This window comes from Zosterops lateralis (assembly GCF_965231275.1).
Source record: "Zosterops lateralis genome assembly, chromosome: W".
NCBI lineage: Eukaryota > Metazoa > Chordata > Aves > Passeriformes > Zosteropidae > Zosterops > Zosterops lateralis.
In genome coordinates, this window is record NC_139801.1 from 8,745,473 (window position 1) to 8,766,567 (window position 21,095).

Genomic DNA, 21,095 nt, shown 5'->3' on the forward strand with positions numbered 1-21,095 from the left:
ATCTGAGTTTTGCATTTCTTGTAGACACTTTCCCAGGCTCTTGCTCATGATTTTTAGACCGGTTGTTGTTCCCGTAGCCTTGATGAATCCTTGAGAACTCTGAAAAACAAGACTGCAGGTGTCTTCTTATCTACAAACAGTTTGGCTGGTACAGGGAATGGCCTAAGTTATTCAGATACATTGCTACAATTCCCCCCTCTTTCTTGGACCGGCCAAACTTTCTTTATTGCATTTTTTGCAAATCGAGTCATCAATTTTACAATACAAGGAATGATACAAAGCAAAACTATAATGACAGCTAATATTACCAAAGCACCCTTAGTGATCTCTTTTAACCAACTAGTGAATCCCCATCCCTTGAACTATTCATCCAAACTCCAGTCATTAACAGTCAACTTCTTCATGTTATCCTGTAACTGTTTAAGTTTCTTGTAAATGGATGCAGAATGGTCAGAGATGTTCATACAACACATTCCCTCAAAATCTTCACACCTGTGCCCATAAGCTAATAACAAGAAGTTGATGGCAGCCCTGTTTTGTAGCATGCCGTGTCCAACACTCTACGTCAGTGAGCATTTGGTCTATAATGGCTAAAGTGATATTTAGCTGCTTAGCTGTCCAACAACCCAACTTATTAAGAGTGGCTAAGGCTTGAGCAGCAGCAACACCTGGCGCAAGGATTGATATTATCCTTGCTGGAGTGCCCCAAAACTCTACCTTATCCTGACAATTTGGCCCTGGGCTTGTGACTGCTCTTTTGGTTCTTTTGCTATGTCCTGCTCTCCAGATGGTCTGATTTAGCAACTCACTCTTGCTGGGGGCAAACATAGTTTCCCTAAGTAACACGATCCACCAAATGCATTACTTGGGATTGCAGGCCATGCCCTATCTCCACAGATTAAGACCCCTGGTAGAAGCATTCTTGCAGTTACATTCTCACCAGAACTTCCAGGATAAGTCCAATCGTGGCAGTATTTGATTAGGTCCTGATACCGTGAAGAATTGGGATTAAGGATAACAGTACTATTTTTGGGACGTGGAACTAGGACATTGCTCATGTTCGTTGATCTTCTGTTTAGAAAGTAATTGAAAAACAAGCAATAATTTCCAGGTGCCGATCATAACAGATCCAGCTCCTGAGGCTCCAACCCAGTCCGGTTCAGTGTTCGTGCTATCATGCTTGCTTGGAAGCCTTCACCATTAGGCCTGATTCCCAGTCTTCTACTGTTGTGGTTTGAAAGCAAAACGAGTGAGAGGCTCCAAGTCAGAGATACAATTTAGTAAGAAGAAAGGTAAAAAGGTGCAAATAAAATAAAATAAATGCAATAACACAAAGGACCACTGACAGAGTCAGAATACAACCTGAGCAGGATGGTGGAAGCAGTCCAGATGAGGTGCTCTTCCTGAAGCAGTGATCCTGTAGAAAGGTCTGGTAGCTCTGCTCCTCTGGGAATCCAGTAGGTAAGGGCTGCTTGCCCTGTCCCAAATCCCTGATTATATCCAAGTGAGAATGCTTGGCTCCTCCCCCTGGGTGGAGCATCTCACAATGGGATGATGAGTGTGAAGTGGGTCCTTGATGGCCTATTAAACAGAGATAACTCCTGGAGGGAGTTACCTGTGAATCATGGGCAAGACGTTGATGGGCCATTAGCAGAAGACAGCCCTACACTAGAGCACTGCCCCACTTGGTTTCAACAGTTCATGAAGATGGTGATAGAATAAATACTTTGTGTACATCCTACACTACAACCCAGGACATCTACACATGCCCAATTTATCCCTTCCTTTGGTTATGCTGCACCAATGATCCTCTGCACTAGGTCTACTTGCTCCTACATATGGTTTTCCTGCAGCTCCTACCCATTTTGTGAAACTATTGAAGTTACTCAAAGGGACACCAATGTAACATGTACAAAAGGGGTCTCCTGGCATGGCTATGGATAAGCAAAAGGAATCTACCCCAGTTGCATTAGCCCAATTGAGCCACACATTTTGTCAATGCCATTCTGGCGGGTAAATCTCTTCTGCACTACAGATGTAACCACATAGTAAAAGTATCAAAGGGAAATACTCAGAAACCCACACCTCTGGTTTATGACTGCTCTTTGTCCTTATCCTCAGCAAAAAAACCCTCCCCATAACATCAGGGAGAAAAGCCCAACCTGGCTCCACTCCTTGCCTTTTGTGCCCTTTTCCTATTCTGTCTTCTTTGGTTCTCCTTCTCCCACTTACGCCTTGTCTGTTCCCACTGGTTAGGTCTAACACCCCAAGTTCCAGGGATGAATATTCCCTCTCCACACTCAATCACCTTGACTCTATTCTCCCTTTCTTGTCTTGTGAGCTTCGGGAGCTAGCTATGATACCACCGAAAGGCCTGCACTAGATGGTCCTTGGACTCAAAAAACCTCAATGCCTCTTCACAGATTTCTGAGGAATTCACAGTTATTCCAGTCACCTGGGATAACAACATCCATGTGTTAAATTCTTGAGAGTGCCGATGGCTGCAGTTTATGCACCTAGGAAAACTACCTCCTTTGAACTGATATCACCGGTCAGAACCACACTCCACACATTCTAACCTCACCCAGGGATAACAAAATTTTTCGCAGTTCTGAGGACAACTGATGTCTTCAGGTAGCGCTGGTTGGTGGTTCATTTGCGTTATTGGGAGTCAGTGTGTCTTTCTCAAGCCAGGGATGAACCCACTTTGCTGGTATCCATTGGGGTCCCTTGTCTGTAACGACACAAGCATAACCCCTCCCCCACATTAATAGATCTGCTGGTCCTTCCCATAGCCCTGTCATAGGATTCTTAAAATGAACTTTTGGCTGGTGCTGTGCCAATTCAGAATCCTGCTGCAGACCTGAATAAAGGGTTAATGCAGGTGGTTCGCTGAGATTACCTACTAACCATAGATGATTCATAACATAAACTGCTTTCATCACTCTGTCCTGTGGGCTCAGCCCATCCTCCCCCGTTTTTTGTTTATCAAGCAGCCCTTTCAGTACCTGATGTGTCCTTTCAATAATAGCATGACCTGTGGAATTACTGGGAATCCCTATGCTATGTTTCACCCCCCAATGAGGCAAAAAGTCTTGAATTCATTGGGCTATATACCCAGGCCCATTAATTTCCTGGGGCAGACCCATTACACCAAAACAGCCTCGCAGGTGCCGCATAACAAAGTGAGAACCTTCGCTTTTCATTGGAGTGGCCCAAACCATGGCAGAAAAGGTGTCTACAGTCACATGAATGCGTTTGAAACGACCAAAGAAAGCATAGATAGTTACATCAGCCTGCCTCAAGTGCAGTGGTCCAAGGCCACGAGGATTGACACCTGGATCCAATCTGCCAATCATACCCTGACATTGCGGACAAGTTGTGACAATTCCTCGGGCATTGTGTAATGATACCCCAAATTGTGTAGAACCTTTGCACCCTGGTGAAACAATTCATGAGCCCTCCTAGCCTGAGCAAATTTGTCAGTGTTCGAAGAAGCAGAGGCCCAAAGTGGTCCCATGAACTGGTCAGCCTTCTCATTATCCAAGGCCAGACCTTCCAGCAGGCCAGAATGACTTTGTATATGGGTAATAAAATAATCTCGTCTACGAGAATTAAGTAATTGCCACAGCTGCAAAAAGAGTTGCCACAACCGTCTGTTGCGGACTTCCTTCAACCATGCCTGCTCCATTTGCTCGACCACACCTATAATATAGAGGGAGTTGTCAGAGTCTGTCTGTGGATGTGTTATGCCTCACCACTGTCTTCAATGGTTGGGGACCGAGACCCTGAACTCTGAAGGGAGCCCCTGGCCTGGCTGAGGTGGAATATTTGTCGAGTCCTAGAAGACTGAACAGAATGCAAGAACAATGGGACTGGTTACGGTGGACTGAGCTGAGACTGCTTGTCCCAACTGGTCTGTCCGTACCAGGAGCAGCTTGTTCCTGAGCACCCAACCTTAACACAGGCGCCTGCCTCGGCTCTGTGCCACTCGTTTGGTTCTCTTTGGCTCTGTGCCACTTGCTTTGGTCCTCGCCTTAACCAACCTATAAAGACTCTGAAGACCTCGCACACCTTCGTGTACACCCCACTGGAGAAGATCGCGTCTATGGGCATCTCTACGCCTTGAGGACTCGTCCCTCCATGTTGGTAGCTATAACCCCCTTCCCCTCTTTCTCTATCTTTCTCACTATTCTCTATTTTCTTTCCCTATTATCACATTGTGGGCACTAAATAAAAGTGAATTTTTTGTTTAAGCAAACTGAGTTGTCCCCTGCTGTGTCTTTTGCGGTTTGAGATCTCCAAAATGAACCATCAGGTTCCCCGCATATGTTTGCGGACCCTGACATTAAATTGGTGTCACGGACAGGATCTTGATAGACTGTGGAGTTGCGGGTTTTATATAGTTTGTAGAAGGGGAAGGACCCTCGTCTCAGGCCCACCTAGCACGCCACTTCGGTGAGCGCTGTTAGAAAGCAAGGGGGGCGAGGGAAAATTCCCGCAAACTGTATACACCCAGGCGATAAGCACTCCCTGTCGTCAGGATTTTTCAGAAATGATCTCACTGTGCAAAAGATGGGACTCTGTGTGTGTTTTTATATGTTTTGAGCTGCTTGATGTAGTTGAGGAGACAACAGTTTTACAGTGAAGAAGTGCCTCCCAAGCAGCTGGGTCTCCTCTCCCATTCCAGGGAAGCGAAGGGAAACACAGTATTAGCTGTGCCGTTTTTGTGTAACTTTAAGAATACCTCCCTGAGAGTGGTTTTTGTCCATTCACAAAAAATGACTGAAGATTCTAGTACAGAAGATAAGGATATTCTTTTTGCTTTGTTAGCGAAACATGGTGCTAGACCTTCTCCAGCCGGAGAAGAGAGGGCACAAGATAATTGGTTTAAGTGTGAAAACATTGTATATAGAATATATTCTTTGCAACATGATGCTAGGTATAAACTGGGCAGAAATAAAACCATTCTTTGCTCAGTTTTGGGGGCCTGCCTTTTGGCAGCCATAGAAGCCCGTCTTAAACGGGTAAGTGAAGAGAGAGCAGGAATAGAATCCCTGCAAAAACAATTGGAACAGGAAAGAAATCGAGAGGGAGCAGTAATAGAATCCCTGCAAGATCTGGTAGAAGCTTTGCAAAAACAATTAGAACAGGAAAGAAGTCGGATTTATTTGCGGCAGATTTCCCTTGCAGAAGAGCGGAGCAAAAATTTAAAACTTGTAGATTCACCAAAGGAAACAGGAGGAAAGGAGACATACAGCATTAAACAGATATACCCTCAGAAAGAATTAGTACACATGCAAAATTGTGGGGAACTCTGTTGCTCCAAATTGAGACCTCTTGTCAAAACAGAATTTAATTATATAAATGAAGAGGACCATGACCCCCACATAACCACGAAAGAAATACCATACACAGCCACTGAATTAGCTAAATTAAAGATAGAATACTCCCGACTTCCTAGTGAATCAGAGACGGAGTATGTCTTTAGAGTTTCACTTACTGGCGGTGACCAAATTAAATTAAGTGAACAAGAAGCAAGTGGCTATTGGGGACATGGAGTTTTCTTAACAACAGGGAATACACGTGCTCCATGGTCCCTGACACAGTGTGCAGCTTACTGGGCAGGGGGACTTAGCCCCCTTGAAAGGGGCGACCCTCTGGCAATAGTCGACACCCTGGACCAACTCCTAGAAAACATACACAAAGCTGCATGCTTGCAAATGATACATGAAAAAAAATTGATTTATGGCTATGAGTCACTCATGCAACAACCTGTCAAACCTGAAATAATGACCCCTCTAATTCGAGGTTTACCAGAATCTCTTAAACCAACAGCAATTCTTCTTCAAAAAACAATAGCATCTATCACTCCGGTAGATAGGCTTGAAAGATTTCTTGGACACACAAGTGAGCAAACTGGTTCCACTGACTCCACCGACTCTTCACCTTTTACAACTCCTAGCACATTAAATAACAACAATCATAAAGTTTGGACATGGAGCGAGGTGGCAGAGGAGTTAATAAGTTACAGTAGAAAATATGGACCAGAAAATATTCAGAAGACAAATGTGAAAGACCCAAAGGGGTCAGACACATTGCTTCCCCAAATGAAAAGCCAGAGAGGGGAAAACAAATCACTGCCCGACAGCAGTTGTGGCTGCTAGGACTAAAAAAGGGGGTTCCACGGGGAGTAATGGACAAATTGCCTTATGATAAATTGGTTAAAATAAAATTGCTGATTTTTGAAGCAACTGCTCACCAAGCCATTGGCTCTATTCATCCTACAGATCCTTTTCCGGTAGAATGGAGATTTGCTACCTCAGGATTGTCAGTACATATATGGCAAAGGTGTCCTGAAGGCCCGATCAGATCTGTTAGCTCTTACTCTTGTGGCTGTAAAGATGCTGAGAAGAGGTACACTACCTGGGAAAAAGGCTTGTTTGTGGTTAGCTTAACTCTCATAGAAGTGGAGAAAATTGCACAACAACAACCAATTGTCTTGAGAGACCTCTTCAAAGTTAAGTCAGTCACGACTGGGACCCCCCCACCTGACGGGGTGGTCCAGAGGGCCTCAGTAAGACAGTGGTCTGCTCAGATTGAACATTATTGTAACATCTTCTCAATAATTAAGGGAGCTGTGAAAAATCTAGCACTACAAGAAGCAGAAAACTTGGATAGCATCCAAGATAAACCTGCCTCAGTCATTACTGCTCCCTTTTCCCCCGAACAGTCAGTAAATCCTTGGTTTACTGATCCTTCTGCCTTTTGCCTGACAGCTCCAAGCATAATTCCCTCACTACGGGGGCCAAGTGATTCCAACAGTTCAGCACATTGCCCTGGACAACCTGCTTTGGTGGACCTCCCTACTGTAGGGGAAGTACCACTAGTGCTGAAAACCCCTCTGAATAAATATACATGGGTAGACTATGCTCTAGGGAAAGAGCACTGAACAAATACAGGCTGGATAATTTTCATCATTCTAACATTCTGCCACCTCGTGGCAGATTCTGTTGTGCTTACTTTCTACAGGAGAACTTCGAGGGACATGAAGGCCATATAAACCATGATAAATATTTTAAACAGGAATTTTAAATAGTATTGATTCAGAAATATTAATAAACAAATTGTTTGCCACAATTAAAGATTTGACCAAATTACAACAATTATTACAATTGTCCTTATTAGCTTTGGGGACACTTCAGTGGTTGCTATTAAACATTAAATTCCAAATTGGGAAAAGATAAACATGAATGATAGTAAATTGGTAATAGATAAACTTGGTGCTACACAAAACAATGTTTCTTTGGCCCTTAAGCTGCATCCAGGCACAGCTTTGGATGCAGATGATTGTTGCCTCAATTATAAGGCAAGAAGAAGAAGGAATTCTTCCTACTGAAATTTGGAAAATAATTTGGGACAATTCAAATTATTTTCAAAGAGAATTCCAGTCCTGGAGGAAATTGGTGAACTTTACCTATAACCCCAATACCAACACAGTTACAGCTTTTGTGTTAACAATAGGCAATGCTTCAGTGCATTTGATATTCCCTATCATTGCATTAGGTATAAACCATGATGGAGCTATTCTCTATCCTTCCGAGCATAGAGACTGGGTCCGTCAAACTGGTGAGAAATGGCAAACTGTCAATTTAGAATCTTGTGTTGTTAGGGAGCAGCAAGGTTTCATTTGTGAAAGTAATGCAATCATAGCTCAGGACATTTGTTTGGACACTGAGCAAAATATTTGTCATTTTGAAGTACATCCTAACGAAGCTCCTGGAACAGTGCTCGTGTATATAGGCAATGGGTGTGCATGCTTTAGGACTGTCTGTGATGTTGTAGTTGTAGAAAATGTAATGGCAGATACTAAAAATCACTCTAATTTTTGTGTCTGTAATTTTACCACAATTACAGGATGTGACTTCTCTTATAAAGCCCCAGTCACGTCCTACCATCTTTTACAATCCAATTTCACACTGATTCACCAGATAATGCCTGTCCCCATTGGAATGAACCTGACCTTAGTTAAGCAATTGTTGCTTCACCAGGATTTAATAAAAATTTTGGAAAAGATCAAGGAAAATGGACAGAAAACTTTGGTAAACAAAGTGTGTCATCCTATTGTTGTCCTTTTGATTTTGGTTTCGATTGGCCTTGTTTTATCAGTCATTTTATACATCCTAAATTGGAAAATGATGAAGCAGTTGACACATTTGGCATCTATAATGAGAACATACGGTTTAGTCAACATCCCTTTTGCAAAGGACGCTCCTAAAATTATTGACGTAAAATGCACTACCCAGACAGCGAAAGTTAGGCCTGTAACAGCAGTTTGATTTGAAATGGTTTGTTGTTTTGATTAATGTTGCTTTGTCTTATTCATGTTGTGATAAAAATAGGGTAAAAATTCGTGTATAAAATAATAATTCGATGTATAATGAAACAAAGCTAAAGTAAAATTGTAAAATCCAATAGAAGGGTAACCGTTCTCTCTCAGCCTGCTAATCTCAGTTGCAAAGACAGGACGAAGGTCATCAACTTAGACAAAAGACACTGGCCAACCCTGATAAGAATCACTTCCTCGCCAAGGCAAGGAGAAATTCCTTCCTGAGACGATGCCAATTTCATCAACCTTCTGGTGCCACAAGCGGAATGAAATCAACATAAGACAGACTTTTGGAATTGACATAAGAAAGGAGCCTTCCCGGAATGAGACAACTAGACTTGATGAGGTCCAGGAGGGCCATCGAAAAGAAATCCGGACTATTCAACCCACCTTGGACACCTGGACTGCCTAAGGGCAGAAAATTCCTATAAAACGGTGGACTGAGAGCTGCACTGGCGTGGACTAGGGCGTCTTGTACATCGGTGCGGACCTCTATCCACCCAGCGCGCGCTGACAATTTCCTATTATTGTGGTTTTTCTCTTTTTCAGGTGCTCGATATTCTGTTATTAATAAATTGTCATTTATTAACCTGAAATTTGCCTTTGCATTTATAACAGATTTGGTGCCGTGACTCGGATTCGGAGGAAGCTGCGGGGACCTGCGATCCAAGAGGGTACCCCCGCTGATTTCGGCGGCCTGGTGAGTGAGGAGACCCCGCGGCTCCACCCGAACCTCCGAACCAAATTTAGGAGCGAGAAAACCACAAAAATAGGACAGGGGAAAGAACGGATCCGGGAGCAAAGAGAGCTCGGGAAGGCAAAGGGCCTTTGGAAAAGTCGACTTGCAATTGCTCGTAAAACGTCTAAGTGCACGAAGACATCCACGCAGGAAAAGGAGCTGTAAGTACTGCTGGTTGAGCGAGTGATCGAGCGAGTGTGTGAGACGTGATCTGATCACGAAGCGAGTGTGGACTTCAAGGTCGCAGTTCCGTCTTTTCCCGCGAGGGGAGCGGTCGGCCGCGAAGGAAGCGATTTCGTGTGAAACTCTCTCACATTGCTCGTCAAAACCGGGACGAGGGAAGTCTCGGGGACCGATCACGGAGTGGGCAAAAAGGGGAAGGGTACGTCCTGTTGAGCTCGGGAATTGGTAAACCCTTTTTGCCAGCGGACCAACGTAAGGGTCCAAAGAAAATCCGAAAGGATTGAAAACCGATCAGGAACCCTCGGCACAGCTCGCTGGAGGGGGAGTGATCAAAAAAGCCCCATCCCCTGATAAACAACCAAAGACACAACGCACAGGCAGAAAAGTCGACTTGCAGGGAATTTCGAAGATTTGGTAAGGAAACACCCGAGCTGGTTTGTTCCCGATAAAACAGAAAGGGCGGCCCGGAACCGAGACCGAGCCCTGGGAGCCCCTAGATCACCTCCCACCTCCCTACATCGGGCTGAATTCCCCACCCTCTCCAGAGCAAGTGGTGCCCACAGCCCCCTCCGATCCTCCAAACCAGCTTTTGGGGGCACAGGCATCTCAGGTGGGGAGTCATGCCTCCCCTCCATTGTCCCCACTGGCAGCTCCCTCACTGCCACCCCCGCTCCTGCCTCTCCCGTCTGGCCTGGGTCCGTCGGCGGCGCCCCCGCCGATAGATGCCATGACCGCGGGAGCCCCCTCTGAGATCCCGTCTGCGCCAGCTTGGGGGCACTCTCGGTCACCTTTTCCGCCGCAACCAGGGTTGCTCCGAGCGGAGGAGAGACCCCCCTCTGCTGCACAGGCGGCAGTCCCGCCCCCGCAGTCCGGGAGAGGGAGACAACCCACTGCTACCAGTTCTCCCCCTGCTAGCAGAACCCGATTGAAAGCAAGGATGGTGGGTGATGAATGGGGAGAGAATGAGAATGTGGGACACAGTTTACTTCCATTAAGGGAAGTACCAACGGCCCCAGAGATCATTGGATTTGTGAATGTGCCTCTCAACACGGGAGACGTAAGAGCGTTCAAAAAGGAAATGGGGCGATTGTTGGATGATCCTTTTGGTGTGGCGGACAGGTTGGATGAGTTCCTAGGGAGCAGCATTTATACATATGAGGACCTGATGGCAATCCTGAGGTCTTTATTCAACAGTGAGGAAAGAGAGATGATAAAACAGGCGGGTATCAGAGACTGGGACCGGAGGAACCCACAGGGGACACCTGGGGATCAAAAGTGGCCCAGCTCTAGCCCAAACTGGAATGCACAAACAGAGGACGGGAGAAGGAGCATGGTAGATCTAAGGAACATCATAATTCAGGGCATCCGGGAAGCTGTCCCAAGGGGTCAAAACATTAGCAAGGTTTTCAATGAATGTCAAGGGAAAGAAGAGTCCCCCTCTGAATGGATCGAGCGATTAAGGCGAAGTCTACAGATATATTCTGGGACGGACCCTAATTCCCCTGTGGGGGAAGTTCTGCTCAAAACTCAGTTTGTGGCGAAGTCATGGGAGGACATTCGGAGAAAATTGGAAAAGATAGAGGGTTGGCAGGACAAAAGCTTGCAGGAATTGTTGCGGGAAGCCCAGAAAATATACATGAGGAGGGAGGATGAAAAACAGAAAGTACAAGCTAAGGTTCTGGTAGCTGCGGTGAAGGAGGTCCAGAGACAGGAACAGGCTTCGGGGAAATATAAAACCTTACCCTGAAAGTCTCAAGGCCCCCGAAAAGCAGCCCCAGACACGAGAAGGGAACTGCCCGAGTGCTACTATTGCAAAAGGGTAGGACACCTTCGGAGGGACTGCAAAAAGAGAATGAAAGATGAAAAAGTATTTCAGGAAGATTAGGGGTGTCAGGGGCTCTTCACCTTGGGGACCAGGACATCTAACGAGCCCCTGGTAAAACTAAAAGTAGGTCCCCAGCGTCAAGAAACCGTTTTTCTGGTGGATACCGGGGCAGAAAAGAGCACTTTACAAAATCTACCAATAGGGTGCACGGTCGGTAAGGAGAAAGTTGTGGTGGTGGGTGCAAAAGGGGATCCCTTTAGAGTACCTGTGATAGAAAGCGTGGAGATTGAATCAGAAAACAAAGTCTGCCTAGGGAATTTGTTGTTGGTAGAGGAAGCTGATTACAACTTGCTAGGGAGAGATATGATCATCGCTCTTGGAATTAGCATAGTTGTAAGAAGTTCCAATCTTGTGGTGAAAATGTTTAAACTCACTGAGAAGGATGAGGCAGACATCAATCCAGAGGTATGGCACTCTAAAGGGGAGGTGGGGAAGCTAGAAATAGACCCTATTCATATTATAATCGAGAACCCCGAGGACCCTATACGGGTCAAACAGTATCCCATTCCCCTGGAAGGGAGAAAGGGATTGAAGCAGGTTATCGATGACCTCTTGAGGGGAGGAACAATAGAGCCATGCATGTCCCCCCATAACACCCCTATACTAGCTGTAAAGAAGGCAGATGGAAGCTATCAGTTAGTTCAGGATTTGAGGGCAGTGAATGCCCGAACCAGGACCAGGTTTCCGGTAGTAGCCAATCCGTATACTTTGTTGAATCGGCTCACGCCTGAGGATGTGTGGTATAGTGTGATTGACCTGAAGGATGCATTTTGGACTTGCCCTTTGGATGAGAAAAGCAGGGATTACTTTGCCTTTCAATGGGAGGACCCCGATACCAACAGAAAACAGCAGTTGAGATGGACAGTGCTTCCGCAAGGATTTGTAGAATCCCCTAATCTATTCGGGCAGGCCCTGGAGCACCTCTTGACTCAGTTTACCCCAAAGGCAGAGACGAAATTGTTGCAGTATGTGGATGATCTGCTAATAGCAGGATCTTCAGAGGAGCGGGTGAGGGAATGCACAGTGGAATTGTTAAACTTTATTGGAGCTAAGGGTCTGAAAGTTTCAAAATCCAAACTGCAGTTCACGGAGCCCGAAGTGAAGTACCTGGGGCATTGGCTGTCCCAAGGGAAAAAGAAATTGGACCCTGAGAGAGTCGCGGGAATTATAGCATTGCCCGCACCAAAAACTAAAAGGCAAATACGCCAATTATTAGGGCTCCTAGGATACTGCAGGCAGTGGATTGAGAGTTTCAGTGAAAAGGTAAAATTTCTGTATGAAAGATTAAACACCGACAAGGTGAAGTGGACCGAACAGGATGAATTAGATTTTCAAAAACTAAAAGAGGTTCTCATGACAGCCTCAGTACTGACCCTTCCAGATGTAAACAAAGAATTCCAGTTGTTTGTAGATGTTAGTGGGCAAACTGCACAGGGAGTCCTGACTCAGGAATGGGCCAGCAAAAAGAAACCCATAGGATTTTTGTCAAAAATCCTGGATCCTGTGAGTCGAGGTTGGCCTACGTGTTTGCAGGCTATAGTTGCAGTGGCACTCCTGGTGGAAGAGGCGAAAAAGATTACCTTCGGAGCCTCTCTGGTAGTTTACACCCCTCACAATGTGAGAAACATTCTGCAACAAAAAGCGGAAAAGTGGCTGACCGATTCCAGGCTTCTAAAATATGAAGCCATCCTAATCAGCTCCCCAGGATTGGAGTTGAAAACCACCTCGGCACAAAACCCTGCACAGTTCATGTTTGGAGACCTTTCTGAGGAACTGTTGCATGATTGTGCTGAGATCGTGGAACTTCAGACAAAAGTAAGATCAAATTTGGAGGATCAGGAATTGGAGGGGGGAGAGAAATAGTTTGTGGATGGGTCGGCAAGAGTAGTCGAGGGGAAAAGAAAATCAAGATACGCAGTGGTGGATGGCAGAACAGGAAGAGTGGTGGAATCGGGTCCCCTAAGACCCGAATGGTCGGCCCAGGCTTGTGAGCTTTATGCTCTCCTGAGAGCTCTCAAAGAGTTAAAGGGAAAGAAGGGGACCATATTCACTGATTCTCGGTATGCGTTTGGGGTGGTTCACACTTTTGGGAAAATTTGGGAAGAAAGGGGCTTGATAAACACAAAAGGGAAAGGTTTGGTCCACGGCGAAATGATTCGACAAATCTTGGAGGCAATCAAGGAACCAAAAGAGATTGCGGTAGTGCATGTGAAAGGGCATCAGATCGGATTGCAATTTCAGACGCGTGGGAATAACCTGGCTGACCAAGAGGCAAAAAAGGCAGCATTACTCACAGTAAGAATCCCCGAGGTGATTGGGGAGGAAAACTCCGGAATCCAAATATGTCCCTCTGAAAGGGACATTGAAGGATTTAAGGAGATGGGAGGGGCATTGGAGATGGGAAAATGGAAATTGCCGGATGGAAGGGAATTGGTCCCAAAAGGTGTAGCCAGAGGGATCCTGAGACGCCTGCACGAACAGACCCACTGGGGAACACGGGCATTGGCTAACCAGTTTCTGAAATTCTTTGGGTGCAAGGGAATCTTTGAGTTGGCAAAACAAGAAGTACAAGGGTGCGTGACTTGCCAGAAAGTGAATCGATCCAGATCCAGACAAGCGGCTTGGGGAGGTCGTCCTCTTTCATACCAGCCGTTTGAAAGGATCCAAGTGGATTTCACTGAATTACCAAAGGTCGAAAGATATAGGTACTTATTGGTTATTGTGGACAAATTGACACATTGGGTAGAGGCGTACCCAAAGGCAAAAGCCACGGCTCAAACGGTTTCCAAAGTATTATTAGAGGAAATAGTCCCCAGGTACGGAATCGTGGATTGCATAGATTCAGATCAAGAGACTCATTTTACCTCGAAAATCATAAAACAATTAACCGAGGCCTTAAGAATCAGATGGCAATATCACACCCCCTGGCACCCTCAAAGTTCAGGGCAAGTAGAAAGAATGAATCAAACCTTAAAAACTCAGTTGGCAAAACTCATGCTAGAAACTAAGATGTGTTGAGTAAAATGCCTTCCCCTTGCTTTGTTGAACATAAGAACCATGCCTCATTCTGATACGGGACTGTCCCCCTTTGAAATGTTGTATGGGATGCCATACAAACACGGAATGCCTGTGGGACATCCCCGAGTCGAGGATGTGCAGTTACAACCTTATCTCATCACTGTAAACAAAAATTTACAGGAGCTCAGAAGGCGTGGACTCATCCCCCAAAGTGCCCCTCTCGGATTTGCGATTCATCACATTCGGCCCAGAGATAAAGTGTTAATCAGGACTTGGAAAGAGATTCCTCTCGCCCCGCAGTGGGAAGGACCGTTCCTGGTACTACTCACGACTGACACCGCAGTTCGAACCGCTGAGAAGGGTTAGACTCATTCCTCAAGGGTGAAAAAGATCGAAGACCCAAAAGCCTCGGACTGGAAGGTCACCACCCCTCCTGGAGAGCTCAAAATCAAACTCAGGCGTCAACCTAGATGACCGACCAGATAAGTTGCAATACCCCAGGTTGTGAGTGCTTTCCTTTCATTCACTTTGAATGCGTGTACTGTAAACAGGTTTGGGTCACCCATTGTTGGAGAGGGAGTCGACCTAAAGGTTTGTGCACTAACTGTCTAATCGAAAAGCAAGTTAACACAGACCGCCTCTTAGTACTTGCCACTCGGGCCAGACTTTTGGAATTAGATTCTCCTGAGTGGTATCAGATTTTCAAAAAGGGAATAAAGGGAAAATTGGACGCTAAAGCAGAACCCTTAGCAATTGAGTGCCGGAGGACCATCAAAGTACCTTGCCGAGGAGATACAATCAAATTATCCCGGTGGGCAACCTATAAGAGAAGGTTTGCCATCAGGACCACACGGGCCCCTGAAGCAAACCCTTGCTGTCGAGAAGATGGTTTACCCTGCCGTATGTTCCCATACGGGCGATGGGCAAGGCAGAGGGGTTTTTCGGTAAGGAATCCTGACGGTCCTGAGCCTAGCCGTGTGCTGGGCCAAGGGGGCCCTTCCAAGGGCGCTCCTGGGGGAGAATCCTCCCGCGAAGTGTGAATGGTGCTTAACAGCACCAGAAACCGGGCAGATAATAGATTGTCCTCTAAAAAGGCAGTTGGGTGATTGTTGGGCTAATGGCACTCGATTTCACCTTTGTGAATTGGAAGGAAGGGTCCGGTGCCAACGCTCAGGGGCAAGTCCTAAGGGCGGGCTGTTCAGGGATCCTGCTCACTCACTCGTTAGACGAAGGCGGGAACTCGAAACTCCTTACCCGGTACCAACATGTCAACAATGTAACAAAACTGTATGGGTGGGAAGAAAAAGGCAATCTACCTTCCTTGCCTACTATAAGGTGAATCCCCTGTGCTACAACAAAGCGAAACTAAAAATATGTAATATGGGTGGAAAATTGTATTGGGAAGGGAGAAATCTCAAACATGAGGAAACGGGTTTTTTGGACTCAGAACCCATCATTTTCGAGTTATTACCTCCGGGAGATAAGCGTGTGTGTTTGCAGTTTGACCAAGTTTTTTGTTTTTCAAGAGACGAGGAAGAGATGGACCCTGAAAGTAAAATGAAACAAGTAACATTGGAACTCAGGAAAAAGGAAGCTGAAGCCAGAAAGAAGAGAATTGAGCAAGAAAGGTTGAAATCGCTCAGTAAACAGTACGAGCAATTGGAAAGGCAATACGGGGATGGGGGATTTCCAGCCCCTAACCAAAACCTCTTTGTAGAACTAATGCAGGAGATAGCCACTGAATTGGGGCTGACGGATTGCTGGATTTGTGGAGGATTAAAGTCAGCCGAAAGGTGGCCCTGGAAAGGAGAAGGATTAGCCCCGGAACAACTTCTAAAATGGGAAAGCTCTAAAATGTCAAAAATAGTAAAGAGACCGGAGGGATGGATTTTGGAAAAAAAGATAGTGGGAACTATCTGCATCAGCCGGGAGGGGAAGGAGTTCACCGACCTAGTGGGTTATACTCCTTGCATAAATACCCTAACGGTGAATGACAAAACACGGGTCTGGCAACCTGAACCACCCTCCGGATATTGGAGCCAAATTCGAGAAAAAGATTGTGAGTGGTTTGAGACTATGGGACTTTGTTGGCACAAAAGTCCCGGGGCTAATCCATTTCAAGGACTAGCGGGACTGAGAGAGTACTGGGACGAGCCGGGTAGAACCAATATAGGCTGGAAAGCTCCAGATGGGATATATTGGATTTGTAGAAAGAAGGCCTATAGCGAACTTCCCCGGAAATAGAAGGGGTCCTGTACCCTAGGAATGATAAGACCCTTCTTTTTCACCTTACCCAGAGCCAAAAGCAGTTTGTTAGGAGCTCCTCTGTTCGAAACATTAAACCGACAGAGAAGGGAGATAAGACGGGTGCTACCCATAGCCGGAGGCAACCAGAAATGGGGAGAGGAGGAGTGGCCCGCTGAAAGAATCATTGAGTATTATGGGCCAGCCACCTGGGCGAACGATGGCAGTTGGGGATATCGAACACCCATTTACCTCCTGAATAGGTTGATTCGGTTGCAAGCAGTGGTAGAAGTGGTTTCTAACCACACCTCAGAGGCCTTGGAACTCCTGGCAAAGCAGCATTCACAAATAAGGGCTTTTGTGTATCAAAATCAGCTTGCCCTGGACTACCTGCTAGCAGAGGAAGGAGGGGTCTGCGGCAGATTCAATGAATCAGAATGCTGCATCGAAATCGATGACTATGAGGAGACTATCAAAAAGTTAGCACAGGAAATCAAAAAGGTGGCACATGTGCCAGTCCAGAAGTAGAATTCAATTCTTCAGGCTTCATGGTGGGACCAGCTGTTCGGACAGGGGGAATGGTGGAAAAAGGTAATATTCTTTATAACGTGCTCCATTGCAGGCATTGTCTTCCTCCCGTGTCTGATCCCTTGTTTCATTCGACTGATACATTCAGTCGTCCAAGGGATGCAAATAGCATCCCTTCCCATGGATCCAGAGGCAGCACAAGGGAAAACTGTGTCCAAAATAATGAAACTTGAGGAAGAAAAAGGTAAAAGAAGGGCTGCAGAGGCCCTAAAGGAATTCGAAAAGGAGCGGAAGCTCCAACAAAGTGATGAATCCTCCCAGGAGGACTGGGAAGAATGTGACTTTTTAAACTAAAATTGAGGTCAATAAAGAGAGAAAAGCGAATTTTTAATTTGATGAATTATTAGGTGGGGGACTGTGATAAAAATAGGGTAAAAATTCGTGTATAAAATAATAATTCGATGTATAATGAAACAAAGTTAAAGTAAAATTGTAAAATCCAATAGAAGGGTAACCGTTCTCTCTCAGCCTGCTAATCTCAGTTGCAAAGACAGGACGAAGGTCATCAACTTAGACAAAAGACACTGGCCAACCCTGATAAGAATCACTTCCTTGCCAAGGCAAGGAGAAATTCCTTCCTGAGACGATGCCAATTTCATCAACCTTCTGGTGCCACAAGCGGAATGAAATCAACATAAGACAGACTTTTGGAATTGACATAAGAAAGGAGCCTTCCCGGAATGAGACAACTAGACTTGATGAGGTCCAGGAGGGCCATCGAAAAGAAATCCGGACTATTCAACCCACCTTGGACACCTGGACTGCCTAAGGGCAGAAAATTCCTATAAAACGGTGGACTGAGAGCTGCACTGGCGTGGACTAGGGCGTCTTGTACATCGGTGCGGACCTCTATCCACCCAGCGCGCGCTGACAATTTCCTATTATTGTGGTTTTTCTCTTTTTCAGGTGCTCGATATTCTGTTATTAATAAATTGTCATTTATTAACCTGAAATTTGCCTTTGCATTTATAACAATGTTAATTAAAAAATTAAGGGTTTTTTGTTTAGAAATTATTATCACTTTAAAATTTTAAAGAATTTTGTGAAAGAAAATTGTTTTCAATTAAGTATATGATTGAAAATTGTAATTGTTGATTTTAATTGATCGTATTATATTAATTATTTCGTAATTTGAGTTAATATTTTGAAAAATTGTTATATTAATTGTTTGGTGATTTATGTTGATTATTTTGAAAAATTGTTATAATCAATTTCTTTAATTTTTGTTTCATTTTTTGCTTCTATTCCCTTTCCGTATTTTTCCTTCTTCTCTCTCTCTCTCTCTCTCTCTTTATCTCTTCTACACCCTCTCTATTGTCTCTGTTTTTTCTGGGATATACTGCCAATGTGGACAAGTCCTGAAGACTTCATGAGACTACGGAACCCTGCTGATGGAAGAACACCTTGCTCACCAGTCGTGAGTCACAGGGTGGTGTCAGAGGCTGTCTGTGGATGTGTTATGCCCCACAACTGTCTTCGATGGTTGAAGACCAAGACCCCCGAAGAGACTGGAGAGAGCCCCTGGCCTGGCTGAGGTGAGGCGCTTGCCGAGGACTGATATGCATCTCCACAAGAAGGGAATGCAAAAACAATAGTAGCTCGTTACAGTGGACTGAGCTGACTATACTGACCGTGCTAGAAGGGTACAACTTGCTGCTTGTTCCTGAGCAACCAACCTTAACGGAGGTGCCTGCCTTGGCCCTGTGCCCTCTTTGGCTCCATGCCACTCGCCTTGGCCTTCTTCCTGACCAACCTATAAGGACTCTGTAGGTCCCGTACACCCTTCATGATCACCCCACTGGAGAAGATCGTGTCTATGGGCATCTCTATGCCTTGAGGACCTCCAACTCTCCACGTTGGTAGCTATAACCCCCTTACCCTCTTTCTCTATCTTTCTCACTATTCTCTATTTTCTTTCCCTACTATCACATTGTGGGCACTAAATAAAAGTGCATTTTTTGTTTAAGCAAACTGAGTTGTCCCCTGCTGTGTCTTTTGCGGTTTGAGATCTCCAAAACAAACCATCAGGTTCCCCGCATATGTTTGCGGACCCTGACAGAGGCCCATGAAGCAATGGACTGTAGTCAATCATATTTCCTGAAAGGTGTATGCTGAATGCGTGGAGAAGTAGTCTTAGAATGTATAAAATAGCTTAATGTAAACAATAAATGGCTTCTGCCTAATCATATTGGTTGGTCATCCAGAAGTCCTGAGCTCCCGCATTTATGGAGAAATAAATGTTTAAAAACTTGATGTGGCCTCAGAGTTTAAAGTGATGAGATTTGTATTGCTTAGTTCTATGGCCTGAGACTCCATCTCCTGCACATGAGCTTTATGCTTCTGGTTTAAAGTCCTATTGGGTGTGAGAAATGGAACTGTCAACCTTGGGATTTATCTTGTTCAAGTCCTATGGCCATGTCAATGGAAATAAGGACAAACATCTGAAGTTTTATTCAATAGTCTCTGAAGACATGATGCAGAAAACAGAGACAGATGTCAAACTGGGACTGAATTTTTTTAAAAGGTGAGATGTGTTTGTGTTGCTTTTTTTGTTATGGAAGTACATCCTTGTATTCTCTGTCAAGTTGGGACCATGTGTGATATCTTTTACCATTCCAAGTAACTGATTATTTGCCAGGCCTCCCACCTCAGGATGGAGTGTTGATTTTAGTGTTATTAAAGCCCTACAAGATTTGCTAGAAGCAAGTATTTGGCATGTATTATGTCTGTCAATTCCTAAATGAGCACTGAAACAACCAAAAATAAATGAAGCAGGTACAGATCTATTTATAGGGAGAGGAAAAAAATGCAGCTCAGTAGTGATTGACAACTGCTCTCTTCCCAGTTATTGCAACACAAGTGGAGAAAGTATCAAGCAAAGAGGAATATTCCATTCCCATTTTTCAGCTATATAGAGAGGGATGTGCACAAGGCTTGATTAAAAAGTGTTGAGCCTATAAGCTCATGTAATACCACTGAGTGCTGCCAAGACTAGCAGTTTATAAGCACTGAAGAATAAAGGGTCCATACAAAGTAAACTGAATCAGCTGACTTATTATACAGCTACATTGCTATGGAAAGCACATTGAGGATTGAAATGTACAGTGGTCACTACTGAAAAGTTAGCATTTCCTCCCAGAGACATCTGTAAACCTTCGGTTCCCTTACAAAGAAAATAGGAAGGAGCTTTTGCTAACATTTATCACTATTCTAATACCTGCTATTTATTATATCACAATATATTTATTAAAACCTTTATATTATAATGGAGACCTTATCCACATTCATAGTGATAAGTCCTAAGCATCTTGCTTTATAAAAATCACCCTACCTTAGATCATTGTTTGACCTCAAGATTTACTGAGGGAAAAATTACTCCATCTTAAATCAAGTGGCAAGAAATATTATTATGCTGGCTATGGGTGTGGATATATCTAATTCAGGGGTTTTTTTAGAAATGTATGAAGCCCTAAACATGTTTAAACTTCAGTCTGAAGCATTACCCTTTTTGAGTGGGAAAAAAATCCATGTCCACATTTTTTTACAAACAGTAGAATTAAGATGCTAATAATTGCTAAATTTATGGTTTAAAGTCTGATCATTCATTTTCTTATATTCATCCTTGATGAATTAGTAGAGTCCTGTAGCCTTTTGTCCATAGCTTCTAAATAAATGTCTTAAATCCTAATTTTGCTTTCTATTGCAAGTATTTTCTTAGTTGTTGAATTTATTCCAATCTTACTGCAGGAGACAGTTATGAACTCTAATTTGGACAAGTCTTCAGTTTCAAACAATAATTTCTATAATTATCATCCTGTTTCTGCTCACTTACTTTATTTGGCAGGAATAATGGTCCTGGTGGAAATAATAGCTCCCTTCCTTTCTTATTGAACATAAACTATCCCTTTTTTATACATTTCAAACTTTTCAAAGCATCACAGTACAGAAATACCACCTTCTTTGCAAATTAACTGAAATTCATTATTTCTCTTATCTAGATACATTTCTGAAAAAAATCTGAAATGGACATGAATTATGAGGCTGTCAGT